General features: G+C 35.5%; 1 protein-coding gene across 2 annotated transcripts in view; it reads left to right on the forward strand.

Moving 5' to 3' along the window:
• The window catches only part of LOC118269630 (homeotic protein antennapedia), a 168,612-nt gene that overhangs the window by 60,040 nt on the left and 88,966 nt on the right, over positions 1-19,606 (forward strand). Inside the window, exon 2 of one of the 2 annotated variants that reach the window (XM_035584821.2) lies at positions 13,347-13,398. The exons of the other annotated variant lie outside the window; for it this stretch is intronic. The gene's annotated coding sequence lies outside the window, so the exon portion shown is untranslated. The remainder of the gene's footprint in view (positions 1-13,346; positions 13,399-19,606) is intronic. 2 annotated transcript variants of the gene reach the window in all.

Consider the following 19,606-nt stretch of genomic DNA (forward strand, 5'->3'; position numbering starts at 1 on the left):
AAACGCAGTTATTACCTTATGTGCTACTAGCATTGCAGTAGCGGATAAATTCAAATAAAATATTGTTTTTTTTTGTATTTATAGATATTGGGTGGTGTGATTAATAGAGGTTTTTATTAAAATAATTCTTCAGTGTTGATACTTAAGTTTTAATAGATGCAATAAAATCTATTCGTAAATAATGATAAATTATTATATTGATTAAAGCTAAAAGCTACCTACTGTTTTATTGCATAAGACAAAAAATTTATAAAATGAGTATAAATTATTTAAAAGAAGAAAGAATGCTGTTATCTCGTTTCTTTTTATTACATTTTGAGTGGGAATTTAAAGATGTTTATGTATAATACATAGTTAGATAGCTAAGAAAAATATGTGAGAATTTAGCGAACTTTTTTCGCATGCCTGAATCACGTTATTAGGTATGTTTAAATATTTCACATACTCTAGACGCAAAACTTGTTTATTTAAAATTTTAAATGTAGCTTTAAACTTGGTATTTACCTACTTATTTAGTGTAAATTACAGGTTAAAAGTTATACTTAAACATACTTTTTTCTACCCATTCTATCTATTAGTGACCCCTCGTTTTCTATACCGGCAGGTACCTATATTAAAACTTAATAGGTTGTCGCTCTCCCCACCAAAATAATCAGCTGCCTTCAACATACCCAAAAAACGTACCAATAAATTAGGCAGGTGCTAACAAAAAACTCAACATCATAGATAACTCAAAACTTCAAAGCTCACAAATTAAAACTGTATACCATTATAACATTTCATGGTTGGCCGTAAGCTACTAAATAACCAAATCTAGAATTCAAGCCATAAATTATGATACATTGTCAAAAGAACAGCGGATACACAGAGCTAAACTTTTCCGAAGTCACCGTGGCTAATCAAGTGTAAACTTGGTACAAAGTTGGGTGGCTGTTGGAAAAGGGCGTAATTCAAGTTGGAAGGGTTGTAACCGCTGGAGGGCTGAGGGCCGGAGGCGCAATAAACTGTCGGAGGACTCCTCTGATTAATGGATGTGTAATTGTTCCCACATAATGTACAATAACTCGCATAGATAAACGTTGCGCCGCTTGTGTCATTATGGATGCGGTATCGTTTGGAGTCATCGTGTTATTGAGAGTTCCTTAATTAGTGCAACTTTATAAATCTAAGAATCGTCATTCATTCTATTACTTGTACAGAGAACTTAGCTATTATAATCAATTGTATTTTTCGTTGTAAAACATTTTAAATTGGTCACAAATCAATTAAGTTCATTTGACCTACTATAGTCAACTGGAAGTCATTGTGTGAGGGCTATGTTCATCAAGGGATGTCTTATGCCTGATATGATGATGATGATGACCTACTAAAATCACTAGTTAGTAAAGAAGAAGCTTATCCATTATACTACCAGCAAAAACTTTATTATCCACAAACATATAGTGAGAAAGGCACAAGACATAGTATACAAATTGGAAACATTAATTTTTAGTCCCCTCTAATAGTCAACATTCCTCAACAGGACCCAAAGACCAATCCGAGGGTCCAACCCGATACTTTATAATGAACCCGGAGAATGTTCCACTAACTAATGTCTTTGTAATTGTCCTTGTATAGTAATGTATCCCTAGATTGCTTTCATAAGAAATTCTCAGTTAGTGAGGTTGTACGAGTAACACGCTGGACGGTAATTGCTAAATTTAATGGCGATGAGATAAAATTTAAACGTTACAATTTAATACTATCGTAAGTTTCCGTTAATAGGGGGTTGAACGCTGAACTTTGATACATGAAATAATTGTTTAAATAGTGTAATTTAATAATATCATTACGTGTTAACATGAACGTTATTTTACAATTATATACACCTTTTGTAACTTCTCCCTTATTTACTAACTTCTCCCACCTAGGGCGAGGCCGAGAAGGAGTGGCAGACTCTTACTGACTAAAAACCACCCCGTTCTTACTTCTGCTTTTCAAGCCAGAGTTCCGGTAACCCGTTGTTAGTCCGCAGCTCCGGAAGTAAATATACCTAATATATAAAAATTCTATTAAAGTTTTGTTCCACATAAAACACTTTTCACCTATCCTCCCAGTGTATTAAATTAAATTTGTTATCAGACGAATTAATCTCAGGGCTAGGTCACGCATCTATTGTCTCGGTTCCGTTTAACGCACACTTAATTACACGTGGTCTAACGTGAACACCTAACTAAAGGTGAAGATTGCACTTATCTTCCTTTCCTAATTTAGCTAAAGATAAATAATTCAATTACCACACAGTGCCGGTGGGGCGGAATTACTGGGTGGCCGAGTAATTGAACTAATTACGTCAGTGCCTCTGTGTTATTAGTAATGAATTATTGATGTGCCGTAGCGTGTGATAAATGATCTTCGCTTGTTAACTAGACAATAATTATTTTTTTTCCGACATTCATTCGACCTTTATTGTCGTCTCGTCCCCGTAACCGGCTTCAGAAAACATCCAAGTAAAACTCACACATGCACAGCCTTTCTCCATGTAAGCTCGCCCGTTAGAATTGACATTATTAATTTGAGCAAGTAATTCATCTATTCGACGGCAGATGTCGCTGTTTCGAGTCGTTGTGTTTTCGCAGCCAAACGCTGGAGAGCGCCACTTCCCGCCACAATAACTGTCGTGTTTTATTATTATTTTATTGCTGCGTTCAGTTATCAACGTTGTTTATTGACATTCTATTACAAAGCAGTAAATAAACAAGCGTGTAACCGCAATAAAAGTGCTCGTTCATCATCCGAGCGAGATTGAGACGATAGTGAAGCGACAAATGTCCCGTAGTTCAACAGTGCAGCGTTAGAGGGCGTGATTTATGTCAACATTGATGTTCGTTTATGGTTCAATTTGTTTTAATCGACGATTATGAGCGCATTAGTTTTTACGACGTATTAAAACTTGATTTTAATGGGCGGCTCTTCAAATATTTACGTACTGTGGAGCGTTTATCTGAACTAATAAACTTATAAGGATTTATTGAAGTGTAGTAGAGAGATCAACTTCTTAATTTAAGTGTTGTACACACAATAAGTCGGCAGCATGTGCCAAGTAGTATTTCAACGAGATTTAAAATTTTGTTTATGATTATTATTTCAGTTGACTTTGTTATTACTTTGGGATCTTAATTTAATGGGAGTTTAGGGTTTAAAAGCACATATTGAAGTGATTAAAATTGATTGAAACAATGAGCTTCTGACAGCTCAAGAAGTATAATAATACATAGACATTCGTTTAAGAAAAGAAACAAATGTTAGATATCTACTATTCACATTTTATTTTTTACACAGACTTAAACTAAAATAACTTTTAAAAACACACTCACAAACACCCTTTAAAAATACCTACGATCCCCCATTCGTCATGTTATCACTACTGCACACTCTTAATAATAATACTTGCAAGGGTGAGTGTGAGTACCCCTAAAAATTAAAAATGGCCGCTGTCGGGCGCGGCTCGATTGGTCGCCATAATTCATTCGGGCAGCAGGGGTGCGAGTCATTTGTCTACGTCCCACCCCCGCCCGAGAAATGCTCGCAAGATGGGGATGCGAGTGTCATATTGTTTTATTGTGTTTAGGATACTGTTTTAATGTATTTTTTGAGGAAAATAAATACCTATTACTTTTTTCTGGTGGTAAAAGTTAGAATTAATTTAGATCGTTAATAAAAAAAAAATTATTTCATCAAAATTATTAGGTATCTTATGGTGAGAAACTTTGAATAAACGTAGGTAAAAGTATTATTCGTCTATCGGCTTTCAGTAAACGTTCAAAACATTATCATTTTTTTCCATACTATGGGAAGAGGCCGTTTATCAGCAGCAACTTCGATTTATTCTAGCTGAACTATAGTTATTATTTACACAAGATTAAATTGTGTTAGGTAAGCTATCTACGAGTAATCTTTAGATAGACTCTTTATAGGGAATTAAAGAAAAAGTTATGTCGTTTTTTTGCTCGAACTTGGCGGACACACTGCCGTGTGTCTAGATCTAATGCTTATTACTTATAAATTGCAAACTTTACCTACCTATCAATAAGTGAATTATACCTACTAAAATTACATAAGAATGAGGATAACATCAATCGGTACCCAAATAATTATTAAAGTTTATAACTACCGATACAACCCACAAACGAAATCAAAACCATGAAACGAATCTATGTGGGAGCCATCAGATAATCCAAACTTAATTAGTTTCTTCATGTTGCCTAAACGTAATTCTTATCCATATTTATGAATATACAAAGCAATAACTTAGAGGGACAGGCTCCACTGATTAGGTCTCCACAATACTACCAACATACAAACTTAATTCTACTTTTGATTAAATACTTTTTGGTCGAAGGTTGATAAATTAATACTGGAAAAAGTTACCTTTGATTTCGTCAACGGTAAAGATAAGTTTGTGGGTGAGGTTGCGTGTCACGAAGCAGTATCGGAACCCACCTCACGCACTCCTCCGAAATTATTTTAATAAAACCAGGTTAGGTGAATGTTTTGATATTTTCCCTCCGACAAAAAAAAAACTAGGAAGGGAAATAAACGTGGAAATTATTTGACGCGCCCGTTTTGTTCTTTTTGGAAAATGTTTCAGTATTTTTTGAATAGTTCTGTTGTTCCATACTTTTCCCTTTCACTCATTTCAATTTGCATAAAATATTCGATACAACGACAACAACACTGTTAGACCTAAATACTGAGATCCTTAATTTTTGTTAAGAAAGAAATTACCTAGTTAAGTTTATCAACCATTTATTTCAATACTGAAATGAGTCATTTATAACTGGTAAGCTAAAATAATAATTAAGCAGTCACTTCGCTACAGGCGTGTACAACGATACTAGCACAATATAATAATTGAATATTTCAACCCTTATTAAGTCCAACAATGGTTGACCAAAAATAAATCAACAACAACAACTCTATCTTTGAAACAACAAAGCACTTGCATTCGCAACGATTATTATCTCTAAAACAAACTTAATGCATTTAAGGCTAGTAGCGACACGGTCTAGAGACATTTTACCACTTAGCAAACTTAATTTCGCAATCAATTCAACCTTTAACCGCATTTAAATAGAGCCCATTTTCGGATGGTCTAATCGCAAATTTCTTAATCGGAATCGACCAATATCCTTTTGCGGTTGGTTTAGACTTTAATGTTAAGGTATAACGTCGGTTTTCGGTTGAAGAATTGGTGGAAATGGATAGTGGAAGGTCCAGTCGTGATCGAGGATCGTGATTGCGACACCGTTCTGCGTGCCCTTTGAACACGGGTTCCGTAGCCGTGAAAAATCACTTGAACATATGCAAGCTGCCCGCCTGTCCCCTAGCGACATTCTAATCCGGCGTAATGGTAGCAGCGACGTTTATTACGTGTTTATTCTTGTCAAGTCAACTTTTATTGTCATTTTGATATAAGACGGGACTTAAAGCCGTTAATATTGTAAAATTATCCGTATTTGGGAAGTAAAAGAAAAGTTATGGATCATTATCTGCTTATAAGTATCAATGTTAACTGTATTTAAAGCTTTATATTATCCACAGGTATGAAAGGGATCATATTGTCACTTTTATAGCCTGTAAAGTCTTTCAAAATAAACAAATGTATGTAATTGAGATTTAACAATATTGTAAATGAAGATTGATTGCATTTAGAACTAGAATACTATACTATTATATATTTTTTAAGTCAAAAATATTATGGAGTGTTTCATTTTAAAAAAATAAGCAATGTAAAACGTCCAGACGTCTAGAAAGGGTTCTTCTTCACTTTAGGTAAAATAAGTAATACTACTACCACTCTCAAAGAAAAATAAACAAATCTTTATTGTCAACTCTACTCAAAAGTTAAATTTAGGTAGGCACGATCTATCTTTTTATTCGCACTGTACAGTACACCGCAAATGATCGTTTGGTAGAACACGCGAACATGCTGGCAACGTGAGCTGTGTCGAAAGAATTATTGCCCTATCTATCTCGATATCAGTTTCATGATACCTGCTCGCTGTTAAGACAAATATCGGACACGATTAAGTGCTTTCAAAACATATTATTCACTTAAAACTTCCACTTTTAAGGAGACATCGTGTGCGGTAATTTCTTTTTCTATATAAAATATTATACAGTTCCTTACATCAATTAGACTTATTAGGTAAAGAATGAACATATAATTACTTAATAACCACGCTCTGTCTGTATTTGGTAAATATCGCTTAACTGCATTAGAATTATTGTTCCACTTTTAAACACGTGGGTCAATCATGATTCATAATACTACTACTATAATAACAATTATTATTTAATATTATTAATAGCTCAATAAAAAAATCGACTAATTATTTATCGACTCATCGATATAATCGATACATGCGCGAGCGCGTTTTGTTTAAAATTCGAACATCGACGCCGCCAGGTATGGCGCACAAGGGATCATAAAATATTATGGCTCTATTCTTTTCGATACGTGATAACTCCTGGATCAAGTGTTGAGTGAATGTTAATGTAGGGCTGTAGCTAATGTGACACCGATATGCTTCCGGGAAGTATCGATATGGTGTTTCCCAGGTCTGTTTTCGTAGTTTTCACAACACTAGTCGGTACTTTTAAAAAGCCTAGTCGCATTGCTATGCTGTGCGCTTTGGAATGTGCTACGGAAACAATTGTATATTAAATAAAATTATACAACACATAGGTATTACAGTTATTATCTAAGAACACAACAAATATCTTAAAAATCAATTAGTTTAAAAATATGAAGTATTTTAGTCCAAGATTCCTACATAATTTTTGGAATTCAAGTCAGTTCAATCGTAAAAATATAACGAATATTTCAATTAGACAGTAATATTCAATTTTAATTAAAGAAATGTCGTTAACAGTAGAATTTTATTATTGTTTAATTAATAAACTATCGACCTGACATAGCGGGTCATAAATAATTCAAATATATATTTATTTAAACAAATCATAACGCCGCATATGTGCGTGTTCGTAATATATAATTTGGAGCACGTGTCACTTTTTTTTACTATTTTGGCATAGTAATGGCTATCGAAGAAAAACTATAAAAGTTTAGATTAGTATTCCGATTGAGCTTATTCCGATTTACGACAATTTTATATGCGTACAGACCTTGTCTTTTTTGTGATCGTCGATTTTCCTTAAAAAGTGGCCACACCTACGAATGTCCTATCTATCACTTTTTAAATGGGTTTAATGCACTTCTCTTTAGGATTTACCAAAATAAAGTTTGTAACAGAATTTACTGTATTTACCTTGTATTACTTATTTCTGTGAGTATCCGATATTTCGGCACTGTTGCAAGCGCCATGATTACTCATGAACATTTTACTGATGTTTTTTTTTTGTTTATTTAAACTGAAAATCAAAACATTTTTGTTACAGCATTGAATATTTCGCTAAATAAATTTTAGTAAAAACCATCAATTGAAATTATTACAAAATCAACGCTCGATTACCAGTGATGATGTGGTTTCATTCATGAAACATAACCTTATTTGGTTGCATAGTGAAAATTTGCCAATAAATCAGTATATTTTATTGTATAGTTTGAGCTTTCAACGGTAGGCGTCACAAATCATTGCGTCGCATCGCCGCCCGCCCAAACTGACGTCAAATGGTGCAGAAACTTTATGTATAGTGCATAGATTTCATAGGTGACGTTTGATTCATAAACTATCACTGTTTTAAAATGATATTTATGAGTTTCACTACAACATTTGTTTTCAAAACGTTGAATTCTTATTCGATAGAACGAAACATTCGTAGATTTACCTACATAGACCTGGATTACCTACTCTCATAATCTTACTGTGTATTGCTTAAAAATCATGTAGAAGTGTACCTTATGGGTAAATTAATCTTAAAAAGTCTTACTCATCGAGACACGTGATTTAATAGAAAAATTACAAGATAGTATTGTACCGATACGCACTCAGAAGCTTTACAAAAGAAGAATTAACAAAATGCAATAAAATTCCCCAACTTATAGAAGAAATCAGTTATTATTTCATCATACTTACTACAACCAAATAATTATTACAATATTCATTAAAATACCAGCAACCTACTCCAATGTTCTACGATAAATGCCAATTAAATCGTAGATTAGATTAAATTCAACCGTAATGTCTGTCTCGAGACAATCAAATGCAATGCCTCGTTTGAAAGCGGAGCTAGATTAATCAAGTACTGGACGCCAGTAATGACGTGAAATGTCCTTAATTTAATGTAGCAAATAATATGTGTGATAATGATTTATATGTATTATTTATGCTCGTTCAATGTTATTTATCGTGCGAGTATTTTATTCGAAATATTGCTGTGGGTTTAGTGATTACTGAGGTGTATCTGCAAGGTTGAATTTTGTTGTATTACTTAGGTGCTAAAAAGACTTTAATTTTCTCAAAGATTTAAGTAAAGTATTGAAACTAATCCTCATCTGTTTTAAAAAATGTTAGCAAAATAATGTTACTAAGTGTATTATGTTGTTTCATCCCCTTACGATATGAATTATTTATATCATACCCTTAGGTGTTTTCCACAAGGAAGCCCTAAAAAGCAACGAAATTAAAAACGATCGTGTTTGGCATAAACATTTCGAAATTACATGAAAGCAATCAATTTCAGCAGCACACGGCCCATCAATCCGAACAGGGCATAAAATCTAAATCTGCGCGTGCACATGCATAGTTAATCATTCGTTAGCACACCAATCTGCATGCGTAACGTACCCGCGATGTACACAGTAATTAATAATTTCGACACTCGCCGATTAACATTTAAATCACAGTCGCATTCGGTCGGGATCGGTCGGGTTCGGTCGGGAGCCGTCGTGGCCGATCGACCGTGGTCGGGGGTGAACGCTGAAGTCTGACGGATTGATTTATATTTTGTTTATTCGGCAAACAAATGGCTTTGCAGCATGTACGGATATCGTCAGTGTTCAGTGTCGATCCCGTTTTAGCTGCTAACCAAGATGAATAATCATAGGCCTTTGAAACTTTTACACAAGCTGAACATACCTTCTGTTTAATGAAAGCAGCAATAAATTGGAAAATAGTTTATTATCACCGTGAGGTGTAACAATACTCTGCATAATTCATGTTTTACTGTTCCTCGATGCTAACTTTTCCAAGAACGAAACTTAACTGTTTTTGCGCAAACTAAAAGTGGTAAAAGAAACGCAGTGTACTAAAGAACAAACTTTTTTTGTCTGTGTTTTACAAGAAATACATTATTCTTATTCTCGCTAACTAAAGTTGATGGGCGACTCATTGACAGTTAACAGTCAATTACCTACATGTGGGGTAAATGTACCGGTTGTAGTCTGCATTCTAAGCTTCTTTAAAAAATGCCTATGTAAATCTTATTGCGGTAAACAGCGTGTAAATGTGGTGGCTAATCTATCACCATACAATTAGCGTGCGTCTAGACGCACACGTACCTTCGACTGGTTGAAAGATAAATAGTGGCTGACAGCTAACTGGCCAAGCGCCTGCTTGATACTGATAACACTATCTGACAAATTACAGTTTACATTGTAGATACATTGCACACCGCATTTTGCTGTTGTAATTTACCTAACGAACTACCGTTTCTTTCTTACCAAAGAAATTTTATTTCTTAATAACAGCAGCAGTTAATCATTTCGTCGAAAGTGTGATGATACATTTAGATTTATAAAAAGTAAATAAAAAGAACACGTTGCCAAAATTCCTTTCAAATTAATGCGAAAAAACGTTAGTATGCGAGCTATTAACGTATAATTTTCCACTTAACAACTTAGTAATGACATGAATAATTGCAGTTCTTATGGTCTATCTTGTGAATATGACCTTAGATGGGTTCAACCCTTAATTACGTGATAAAGGTATCGAAGCATGTCCTATAAATTGCCGGGTAATTATGTTAATATTGTCAGTATGGACGTGGTTTTGCTGACCGTCCATCGCGGGTCATGCTTGACGGACTGACGTTTGCCAGTGGCTGTCTGTCATTGGATGGCACGGGTCATAAACGAGACACCTTCTATTACCCTATGCATTAAGACTGGGAATGTTCATGCCAATACGAGTAGACATGATTGGATGCATGTCAAGTTGTATTGTGAATAAATTATTGTTGTTGATTGTTTACTTTTATCGATCTTTTATTGTTTTAACCGACAGACACTCAGAAGAATACACAGAGGGCAAACAATGTGCGTCGCCATAAATAAAAAGTAACTTTAATTGCTTCTAAACTTTTGTTATCCTTAAAAGGTCTGCATCAATAAAATTAACCCAGAGTCAACAATCACACTCCATGCAAGCATGCATGCCGATTGCATCTTCCAAAATATATGAACAGACACATCAGCCTATCTACTTATCGAGCAATTCAAATTTGTAAATGGCAATCTATTAACTTACTACCATTTCCAAAGACCAATTTGTAAGTGCAATAATGAACTGTAAACATCGAGAAACTAATCTATAACCCAAACATAATCCCCGCTCAAACAGATATTTGTAAGCAAAAATTTCGCGAGTGTACGTTTCGCAATGTTTTCGCAACTATATATTCCTGTCAACCGATGGGTGCACGTGTCTTAAGGCACGTAGACCATTACTTCAAGTATAGCTTAGTAGCTATACTACATGGCCCACCATCCCACTAGAATACTTACCTAGAAGGAAATGTAAATTCGCTTTCCGATTTCGTACTGCTCAAATCTGTTATGAATCACCGTTTTGGTATGTCGTATAAAATTAGACGATCAAAATATATTTGAATATCTATTTGGACATTTGATGGAATCATTTCTTAATTTGGAATTGAATTTTAAATGATGTGTGGGTGGTAAGTAAGCATTAATTAGGAAAAAGCAGTCAACATTAATCTATTTCAGTGTTTAGTACTCTTACAAAGCTTATAAACTCAATTTCAGGCAATGAAAATTAAGAAACAAACAGGCATTCTTTAGGATAGTTTTTATCGTAAGAACACTTTCGTTTTAAATTGTCCCAAATTAAGGCGTCATAACATAAAATGACGTACATAAGAACATACGTAATACAACAATCATTTCAAAATCGCGTTCAGGGCACACTAAAACGTGTTCGACACGCGCTGCCCAGCGTTTTTTCATCAATTTGTCCACCGCATTGATATGCGAAATGTAGTCGCGAATCGCACGTCGCATACATACGATTAAAAAATCGCCGCGGTAGGTGACCGGTGCGTACCCAGCTTTAATTGAATAGATATAGCGTCACAACCCGACTCCTAATTGTCTAATTTGAAGCGAAAACAAGGTATGGTTTGACGGGCGAATATATTACAGTGGTATGTAGAAGGACTTTCTTTTGGTGCGATATAGGAGGTGGCCGGGAATATCAAACAGTAACACTTCTTGACATTCATTGGTATTGATTAGGCAAGATTTGATGAATTAGGTCTTGGCATACTTAGACGTAACCCTGGGCCAAGAATACTAGTCACGTTTGGTATTGTACTTACAGACCAATCTGTTTCAGTCTAGCCGTTGTAACTGCAATAACAGGGAGCTTATAGTATCTTAGTTTGTTTTAAAAGATACGTTTTCAAATAGACTCTTTTAAGGAGGTAAAATTATTATAAGCCAACTTGCCTAGTCAGGATACAAGACAGTTTTTCTTGTTCTCCAATAATAACTTTTGATTTATTTATTTGCGGGTTCCTTAACAATTAGTCTTGTTTCTGGGATGCGCTGGACTTCAGTGTTCCGGTGTTTTCCTGGTTGTATCTACTGTAGCAATATCTAATATAATGTGTAGATCCTGGCTTACAGGAGTTGCAGCGGTTTTAGTGGATTGTGGCAGGCTGGTACTAAAACAAAATTTAATGTATGACAACAACTATGAGTCAACTAAATTATTCACTGCCTTTTACTTTGACTATCATACATTGGTATTCCATTACAGAAAACTCTAAGCTACCGAATATCTTTACCCAAAGCTACAAGGAAAAACTATTTATAAACATTACCTTAGCCATTACGGTACGTGCAGCAGACATTTCTTTTAACTGTATTCATTTTAATATAAACAACATTACGTCATTAGAAAAAATAGCACGATACATTGTAAACATTTTTAAATTATTCAAAACACTTAAGGGCAAAAAGTAATCAAGACACTATTGTTTGGCCGGCCTTGTGTCTAGGTGCAGCATTATTATTCGTAGACCGACGACCATAAACCTGAAGGTATGTAGGCAAGTCGTGTGGGTGGCCTATGCTAAACCGTCGATACTGCCAAACGCTGGACGTACGGCTTCAGAATACCTATGACCAGTGGCCAGCGGAGTCTACCAGAGGTCTGAGAAAGAAAAGTTTGATCCGGATGTATTGTTTTGGTTGCAACGTATTGGGCAGAGTTAACGGTATGTCGGTCTGTTTGATTTTCCTTGTCACCAAAGTCTAACGGCTTTTCTTTTTTGGATGATTTATTAGTGTCAGATAAGCTTCTCATGTTAATTTATAATTTAGTATGTAAACAGCTACCTGAGTATCACTCAGATTGATGCCGATGTCATAATTTTTAAAACTGTCAGTACGCCACGAAGTCCCCACGCTGCCTGCATAACAAATGCAACTCACTAATTAGTTTTACGACGCCTGTAAACAACTCAAGATATCAATCAACAAACGCAACACACGTATTCAACAATGATCACCGTGTGAATAACTTGATTTATAAAATTTCCTTGTTCGGTAAAACAGGATAGAATTTTTTCACTATTTATCATGACGAGGAATTCAAAATACGCAAATAAAACTAAAACAAACCATGTTCTCGCGGCACTAAAATAAAGACAAAAGACGACACCAATAAATTGTCGCTGAAAAGTAACCAAAGCATTATACAGTTGCATAACAGTACAGTTACAGTAAATAAAAAGAGGAAAAAGGAGCAAAACTGTGCACGAAACTGTGCGCTTTTAAATACGGACGACGTTGAGCGCGGGTAAGGCAAAGACATTTATGTTCACTAAACAAGTAGTAAAAGTCACTACTTGAGCGTTTTTATGGCACTCATAAATGTCAGATTGTGCGCCGGGGGTTTAGCAGGCCGGCCCGTGCGCGGGACGCCCGATCCCGACCTACTGAATAAGGCATCCGATTTTACGAACCCGACCACCGATACTTAATTGATTCTGTTCATTTCTCAATTTGTGTGTTTTTTAATGTTTTCGTTTACACTCGCTTGACGTTTACGACTGTCATTCATTGTATAATAAAGCAATTTCTTTGCCTTTTTCAGGTAACCATTTCTGCTGCTTAACAGTCCATAAACAATAAGGCGTCATTAAATGGTAAGTTGACTGACGGCTGGGGAGAATGTTTAGGTGGTGCGTGAATGACGAGCGAGCGCAGAACGAGATCGCGCCGTCTCGCGATATTTAGCACAAAAGTTCACGTAACAAGAGTTGCTACTGTAAAAGGAAACTTTATAGCCGAAGACAGACGTGAGAATAGGTCGCGTTTCTCAGCAACGGGCCCCTATGCAAATTATTGCTTCATTAAACACCTCGTTGCGAGCTTTCGTGTTAGATTGACGTTTGCAACACCAGCCAGTTGTCTCAAGTTTAAACACGATTTGTAAGACCGGATGTGTTTGACTGGCGTTAGTTTGTTCAATTATTGTAAAGAAAACTCGTTGTTCTCGCTACGATTGACGGCTCCAGATAGCGTTTTATATATGTTTCGATGTCTCGCCGACCATGTGTGTGAACGGGCATGCAAATTAAATCTCAGTAATATTATTATGATTAAAGCGACACACCCATCTCGTTGGGTCAAGTCTTAATCTTAATCATCCGTTGCTAAGGAACTATAAATTTTGAAGTTTATTGCGACAACACGTTGACTCATTTGCAGCTAAATTGTGTTAAAGTTCTGCTTAAAATTAAAGCGGTTGAGACTAAACGTTAAATGGCCAGAGTTTCAATATTCTGGTATGAAAATGTTGACAGCATCCGTCTACGAGTCTGTGTATTTGCATAGTACGTGTTTACGACCAACTAGGGTTATCACTGTACTAAAGAACTTTTTTACTGTAAACCATTTTGCTACCGGTAGACTCGTAAAATGTATATCTGGATGAAGGCATAAGTGTGGCGGCGCAAATAAAATCTCGGAATAACTGGGCTTTTTCAGTTACGACTTCGCGAGTTATGCGTTTACCTTCTTTACACTTTTTGTGTCTAGAAAAACATGGTTGTAAAAGAATCGGAAAGAAATAATAATGTTTGTTTATTAGAAAATAGATTATTAATATAAAAAAATTATTTGTGGTGGTACAAAGAAATAAGAACAGCGTGTTTTAATGATGACTTGGAAACGATCCGAAAAAATATAATATTTAATATCTTTCAGTATAGTAGGAATAGTTCAGGGTTTAGCATAACAATAGAATAGCAAAAGTTAATTATTATTTAAAACAAAACATCGCAACGTTATTTTCCCATTCACATTACCACCTCAAAATTTATCGTTAGCAATATTACGAATCTTTTTATTTGGAAAAAATAAAAAGATATCCTCTCTAAAATTATCATACAATATTTTTTCACTACAAAGGTATTCAGGCAGCCCTACTGCCATATCCTAAGGCAGTACACCTGCTAGCAGGCAGTGGACATGTGTATGGTAGAACGGTGACTTTTATTGACGCGGCCGTGTTTATTACTAGCCTACCTTCTTCGGGCGAGGCTGGCGACAGTTTCGCTCTTGCTGCACTAGAGATGGAGGATAACAAAGGCGCGAGTGAATCTCCATCATAGTTGCTCATTTTATTAATATGCAATGGTATACGGATAATGGTGTGATCTCAATAGTTCTGTATCGGATCAGACAAATTGTAGAGGTAGTGATAAATGTAATAGTATTAATTTCAGAAATATAGAGGATTTCATTTATACAATGACAATCAGAGGTTGAAATAATTAATATAAGTTTTGTCTAGTTAATTAAACCTGTAACTAAACTTACAATGATTAACGTGTAAATAAAAGCAATAATACTGTTTAGTGAGTATAACAAAGGAAATTGACGATTGAATTTGAAGTCGCCTCCGCTTATTACTTGGGTCATTTAGCAAACTTCGTTTTATGGCTTTTGAATTACGTATGTTAAATAGAAATGAGGCATGGGAATATTCTGCTTAGGTAGCTGTTTAGCGGGGCCGATGCAAAGGAATTTGATTGGAATTGAATTGAATCTGTTTTGCATGAATTTCACTGTGCGGTCTCAACTTTACTACATCAATAAAATATTTTATCTTTTTATTTTTCCTCTATTTTTTATGCCAAAATCGTAAAGTCTATTTTATTACTATTCAATTAAGAGCAGACTTGTAGTAGAAACTGCGCGAGAGACGCTTAATGACACATCAGAATATCAAGATTACGAGTTGTTTATTTCATTTTTACTTTCATCGGTTGTAGTAAATTTTACGATTATTTTTTACTAGTTTCTACCTTTTATGGGAGGTATATATATGTTTTGATAGTGTAGGTTTTTATTGATCATGATATCACTTCCTTTGAATAGCATTAAGACACCATTTCCTCTAGTTACTTAACGATACTTTGGTCAACTTGTCTGTTTCCGCTTACGATTTCAATCTCGAATCTTGTCGTCATAAATTACTTTCAAATTAAAGTAATTGAGATGTAACATCCACGTACTGATTTTTTTATAAGAAAAATATAATTGTGAACAAACTGTCAATTTTAAACACAACCCTTTCATAAGCAGCTAATCATTCTACCATAAAATAGGTGCGTATACGTTGAAAGCACCAATCGTAATGGCGCGAGAGGGCATGTCCGCGATCGTAGCGCCACGATAGCATTGTGCGGTGTGGTGCGCAAGAGTCGATCGCGACGCCGATTGCGAACGCCTGTCGCTTACGTGTCGCCTCCCGCCCGTATCTCAGACCGCATCGCACGCAAATTATAATCGATACCATTATTGTAATATCCGAGTGTAACATTCACACCACTATTGTTCCTTTTCTTTGGCGTAGTCTTAGCTCTTTGTTCGCGGCCGTCTGATGCTGTTACAGATCTATCTAAAAAGTCGAGTAACAGATACATTGTTCAATTATAGCTTTCAACTGTGTAATAGTAGCTAATTAACACATGATTTATTAACACTTCTCAAATGTTTTATTAATAAGTTTCTTGGAAGAGTTTCGCGTTTGGAACTTTTTGTGGGTGTCGGTACGTTTAAAATTTCTTTTCATTTCGCCTAAAGTATGAAGAGTTATTCTTAATTTTCATATGGGGTAATTAAAACGAAGATGGCGTTGGTTTCTGTTTTCATGTTGTTTTTAGGTTTATTATGTGGTTTAATGATTTCGTGTGATCATTAGCAAGAGGTTCAGAGAGTCCGCGTGCCGTACCCGAGATGTCCAATTTAAGTGCTGACAAGTGGTCACGTAGTCACCATCTGACATCGATGGTAAAAAGTTTATTTTGTTCCGCTCGCATTTATTTCGATCCCAACTGTCCCGTCTGGTTTCACACTACGGCCAAATAATGCACCGAATGTTCGTTTAATCGGAACATTTTCTCGTTCCGCACGAGTTATGACTTACGATAATTATTTTTTTCAATAGTAATGAGCTGTCAACTCTTATAGTCATTACGACTTTTCGATTGTATAATTGGTTAATTTATTCGATCTTTATCTTTTCAATTAGCGTCGTGTCCAATGATGTGAAGTTTTAATATTCATCTGACAAATTGTTGCCATTAATTTTTTAATCAGTTTTTTATATTGCTGCATTTGCTTGCTGCAACATTGTAAACATGCGTTGCTGCTGTTTGTCTTTATTAATTCTTTATTTAATTTATTGTGCTAATTGTTATCTTAATGTTGTTAAACTCATTGATATCCATTAATTAATTAGTTTTCAATACATAAATATTTATTGCTTCTTAGAAGATACCTTTTTGTTTACCACACGCAGATGAGTATGTGTCGCCAAAGTATAATTAATATAGATAACAAAGAAAAAAATAAGATTATTATAAAAAACATACATTTTAAATCTATCGCTTCTAATTCTTCTAACTCAGCCAACCAAGTTATCAAACTGTCCACAACTCATCCGTTCGACATTCAAACTCCGATGCAGCCAGCAACAGCCTTGCATTAATAAAAACAGATAAAATCCTCCTTTTTTATCCAGACACGGTCTTTGGGCGTGCCCATGGTGGCAGTGTCCTCATAAATCACAGCACTTACGAACATTGTTTCATCTCATAAATGCGATATAGTGCTGTCTTTATTTGCAGCCTGTCTGATAACAGGAGAGATCTCAATTCACTTGGATGCAATCTTGAGTGAGGTGTATTGTGCGATATGGAGATGAAAGGCTCTGTTCTGGTGTTACTTTTGAGAAAGTTTTGTGATTTGAAATGTGTGGTTAATTGTAATTTGGCTCTTGAAAACTTTTGGAATGTCATGTGTTATGTTATTGATGACTTGGGTGAGAGTAGAGGGCATTCAAATTGGATGCAAGTTGCCTGAAACAAAAATGGAAAGCGTTAAAAATGTTATAATGGTAAACTAATACGTATGCATATTTGTATTTTAATGTAACAGGTTGTGGATAATCAGAAGTTTGTGGACAACCAATAGTATTACGTTACCTTTTACAAAGTTGTGGAAGTTAGCTTACATTGTCTTTGTCATTGAAACTTTAAGCTGTTTTAATTACAATCCTATTAGTGATGATAAGATCAAAATGAAAGTAGGACATTATTCTTATCACTTTATTGATAATTCCATTACCTGACTTTGTAAGGTTACTTTCACCAGAAGTCCATCTAAATTCAAGAGGTAGTTAGTTGACAATGTTTATGAGATAACATTAGGAAATTGCCCTTTAGTAAGTGGCGCTTTACATTCGGTCAAAAAACTCATTAACACTAAGTTAGTTGACTTTCAAACAGCTGAAGAACCAGGTGAAAGTCCTATGCAAAAGAGGGTCACCATGCTAAGGCATCACGCGAGACACAACAGCTGTTACGTAAAACAGCGTATAACGGCTCTAAAGCTATAAATTGACGCAATATAAGGTCAGGGTCCCCATATAAACGTTCAGCGTTCGACGTTGGATGCACTACTCCGCAAAGTGGTCATTCGTTTCAAATAAATTACCATGTAATGGCGCGTTAATTTGCATACTCTACTCGACGATACAATTGTGTTTACAACCTAAACTCAACCTTATCAGAATTGCTTAAGCTACATTTTTGTTCTCACTGTGAGTTTCATTCAAAAGCTCTGCCGATGGTGCTGCCACGACGCAAAAGCTCGGAACTACGAGCTTTCACAAAAGTTCGTGCGCCATCCCAGAGATGGCGTTGTGATTGCGGGGTAAAATGGTTCACGTTTCAGCCGTGTTTGGGCAGCTACGAGGGTTGATATTGTTCGCTTTTGAAGATAGAGGGTGGTTTTGTCGCTTCAGAACGTTGCGGGGTTGCGCAAATAGATGGCGCTACATCGGTTCGTGGGAATTTAGTGAACTTTTTGGAGTTAGGATTCGTACGAACCATTGCCATTGACAAGATAGACGATTTATGTAACATTTACAGATCTTACGTGTTTCATCTTTTAAGTAATTATTAATAATGTTACAACCGCAACTAATAGAACTTGTCAATTATTTTTAGGCGTTGACATTAGATAATGTTACTTTTAGAATGAAGCTTCACTTGTTTCAACAGCGGATAATAGCAATTTAAAAAAAATATAGTTTTAATCTATTAGTAAAAAGAATCATTTGATCCTATTAACTAAGAAAAGATAAAGTCAAGTAGCAACAAACAATAAAACTTAAACGTAATCTTGTTTACGCTACTATTGTCACGTTTGAATGGACGCACAACAAAATCTCAAAGCCAAGAAACACTTTTAAAGTCCTCTTTATTCTCATTTAACAATGAAAAGTGAAAGCCGGTGTCTATGCAAATTAAATTCGTACAAACATACCTGCTCCTGTGCATTGTCCTATTGCATAAGTACAGTTGACAATTGATGTCGTAAATCTTAAGCTTTGACCCAATTCAAGAATTCCTTTGTCAACATTTTGTGTGTCTTCAATTGTTTTGACTTACCTGTTGTTTGCTCTTTTGTGCAATTGACTTTCTAATGCAAGTGCTCCTGTGATGTTTTTGTTTACCTAAGAACTTTACAATGCTGACTGTACAGTAGCTGGGTTTAGATTTCGGTGTCCCAAATAAATAATTAAAGGAATCTATTCTAAAGTCTTACATCCTCCGGAACATAGCTAAAGCCGAGAAATTTAGATGTCTCATGCACTAAGCAAACACATATGATTTATACCCAAACACGGGGTCCGATGACGTTTCCACGCCATAAATCGCAGCCCTCAAGGCGAGCGGACATATCGGGTGCTTTATGAAGAGCACAGACTCGACGACAGCACGGATACGACCAGCGTACCTAGCCGGGTATAAATTGGTACACGCGCCGGTCACAGGC

This window comes from Spodoptera frugiperda, chromosome 30 (genome assembly GCF_023101765.2).
Source record: "Spodoptera frugiperda isolate SF20-4 chromosome 30, AGI-APGP_CSIRO_Sfru_2.0, whole genome shotgun sequence".
NCBI classification, from domain to species: domain Eukaryota; kingdom Metazoa; phylum Arthropoda; class Insecta; order Lepidoptera; family Noctuidae; genus Spodoptera; species Spodoptera frugiperda.